The sequence below is a fragment of the Rhinichthys klamathensis genome, unplaced genomic scaffold (assembly GCF_029890125.1).
Source record: "Rhinichthys klamathensis goyatoka isolate OS25496 unplaced genomic scaffold, OSU_Roscu_1.1 h1tg000604l_1, whole genome shotgun sequence".
Classification (NCBI taxonomy): domain Eukaryota; kingdom Metazoa; phylum Chordata; class Actinopteri; order Cypriniformes; family Leuciscidae; genus Rhinichthys; species Rhinichthys klamathensis.
The window spans coordinates 234,344-237,733 of NW_026607059.1; positions in this window are offsets into that span (position 1 = coordinate 234,344).

Genomic DNA, 3,390 nt, shown 5'->3' on the forward strand with positions numbered 1-3,390 from the left:
AAACTAAACCACCCTTTACCAACTTAACCCAGCCTGAACCAACTTGTATCACGCTGAACCGAGCAGAACCAGCCTCATCCTACCAAACCAGTATTATTTTACTACAGTATCTCACAAAAGTGAGTACACCCCTCACATTTCAGAAAACATTTTAGTATATCTTCTCAAGGGACAATACTATAGAAATGAAACCTGGATATATGTTAGAGTAGTCATTGTGCTGCTTGTATAGCAGTTTATATTTACTGTCCTCTGAAAATAACTCAACACACAGCCATTATTGTCAAAATAGCTGGCAACAAAAGTGAGTACACCCTAAGTGAACGTGTCAAAACTGTGTCCAAAGTGTCAATATTTTGTGTGAGCACCATTGTTATCTAGCACTGCCTTAATCCTCCTGGGCATGGAGTTCACCAGAGCTGGACAGGGTTGTTGCTGGGACCCTCTTCCACTCCTCCATAATGACATCATGGAGCTGCTGGATGGTAGACACATGGCGCTTCTCCACCTTCCGCTTCAGGACGCCCCACAGCTGCTCAATAGGGTTCAGGTCTGGAGAAATACTTGGCCACTCCATCTTCAGCTTCCTCAGCAAGGCAGTTGTCATCTTGGCGGTGTGTTTGGGGTCGTTATCATGTCGCTCGGCACAGTTTCTGAAGGGAGCGCATCATGTTCTGCTTCAGAATGTCACAGTACATGTTTCCCTCAATGAAGCTCCCCAGTACCAGCAGCACTCATGCAGCCCCAGGCCATGCTGCTACCACCACCATGCTCGACTGACCAAACAAGTTTATCTAAGTCTCATTAGATTCAGACCTCAGGTACATGGTTCCTGTAATTCAGGCTCTTGGACAGGTTGTCTTTAGCAAACTGTTTGCAGGCTTTCTTGTGATCCAGCTTCAGAAGAGGCTTCCTTCTGGGACGACGGCCATGCAAACTGACTTGTTGCAGTGTGTGGTGCATGGTCTGAGCACTGACAAGCTGACCTTCCACTTCTGCGACCTCTAAAGCAATGCTGGCACGATCATGAGTCTGTGTTTTGAAGCCAGCGTCTGCACCTGACGCACAGCACGAGGACTCAACGTATTTGACTGACCGTTGCGAGGCCTGTTACGAGTGGAACCCGTCTTGGAAAACCTCTGTATGACCCTGGCCTGTACTGTGACTCAGTTACCAATCTTCTTATAGCCTAGGTCAACTTTGTGGAGAGCAACAAGTCTAATTCTCAAATAAATAGAGAGTTCTTTGCCATGAGGTGCCATGTTGAACATCCAGTGGTCAGTGTGAGAGAATTGTACTCAAAGCACAAATTTGAACTGCTCTAATAGAAGATACACCAATTTGTATGGTCCTGTCAAGCAGACAAAAACATGAACATGATGAATAGGACATGTGGCTTTGCATGGTTAAACGACGTACAGCTATTATCACTTAGGGTGTACTCACTTTTGTTGCCAGCTATTTTGACAATTATGGCTGTATGTTGAGATATTTTCAGAGGACAGTAAATATAAACTACTATACAAGCAGCACATTGACTACCCTAACATATATCCAAGTTTCATTTCTATAGTATTGTCCCTTGAGAAGATATACTAAAATGTAAATGTTGACCTGGGCTGTATTCGAAATCGCTATAATACCCTCATTCACTATTCCCTACATTACTCTGCTAATATCTTTCACTTGAAGGAGTGAATGAAAACGAGTGAGTGAATTCGGACACTGAGTGCCACAAGGGGGGCTGCTTTTGCATAGTTTGTGCTGTTTAATAATCATTTGAAACTTAGCAAACTGGCAGCACCAGTAGTAATAAAAACATGTATCTTCATGGAAACCATGTATAAACCTTAATTAAACAATTTAATAACCAAGTAAAAAGGAATTTACACCTGTATGATATTACGCTGTACCCACATTGGACCAGCGGTTTGGAAAATAAAGTGTCTTTTGTCCACACAATGTAAGCCAATGGGGTCCAAAGTTCTTCAAAACATCTTCTTCTTTTGTGTTCATTATGAACGGCACACATTGAGATCTGCATGCTGGCGTCCTCACTGATATCGACTGATCTGCTCTCGGTGTGTTTGTGTTGGCATCTGGGTCACAGGGTTAAACTCTCTTTTGCCTTATCGACGCGAGTCTGATCTTCAATCTGTCATCGGGCTCCTCGTTCATCAGGCAGATGCATTGTGGGTAATTTAATAAAGGAGAACAGAGAGAGAGGGAATTATTGCGATAAAAAACCCGAGCCAAATATCCATGTGTTTATTTCACAGATCGGAATCGAATGAGGAGTCTGCCTGGGTTTATTTCCGTCTGGCTTACTATTGTGTGTGTGTGTGTGTGTGTGTGTGTGTGTGTGTGTGTGTGTGTGTGTGTGTGTGTGTGTGTGTGTGTGTGTGTGTGTGTGTGTGTGTGTGTGTGTGTGTGTGTGTGTGTGTGTGTGTGTGTGTGTGTGTGTGTGTGTGCGTGTGTGTGTTTTCACCGTGTTCTTGCCGCAGGCTGGCAGACTTGGCTGAGAAAGAGGTGAATGCCAAGCGTGTGTGTTTGCAGACATGCATATGTTTGTGCAGGTGTGTGTGTGTGTGAATGGATTGGTCTATCAGAAGCGAGTCCCTCCGGGAGCTTCAGCCAATGAATCACGGGTTACTTCATTGTTCTCGGATCATAACACACCTCTAATTGGCAATTCCTCTTTTTAATTGAATTTGGTGGCTTTTAGGACGACAACACGGCAGTGTGTGTGTGTGTGTGTGTGTGTGTGTGTGTGTGTGTGTGTGTGTGTGTGTGTGTGTGTGTGTGTGAAAGAAAGATTAGGAATCTCACATTCTCTCTCATGCTGGTTTATCTATTATTTATTGTGTTTTTTTTCTCTGTGCTGTTACTTTATTAAATTATCAGATGCATGATTTTCACCTGCTGGATTTGAATCATATTTAGAGTCCAGATCACAAAAAAAAAAGGCTTAACCATGTAAAAGTTTTGGTTATTTTTTCTAAATAAATTAATACGTTTATTCAGAAAGGATGCATTAAATTGATCAAAAGTGACAGTAAATATGTTTATAAATGTTACAAAAATCTTACCGCCCCCAAACTTTTGAACACTGGTGTATATATCGTTGCTTTTTCATCCAATCAGAGTCCAGAGCCAGAACTATGAGTTAAATAATGTGTGACTGCGTCGCCTTAACACAAACAATAACATTCCCTGATCTTTCTGACGTGAGATCTCTCTCTCTCTCTCTCTCTCTCTCTCTCTCTCTCTCTCTCTCTCTCTCTCTCTCTCTCTCTCTCTCTCTCTCTCTCTCTCTCTCTCTCTCTCTCTCTCTCTCTCTCTCTTTCTCTCTCTCTCTCTCTCTCTCTCTCTCTCTCCATCTACACACAC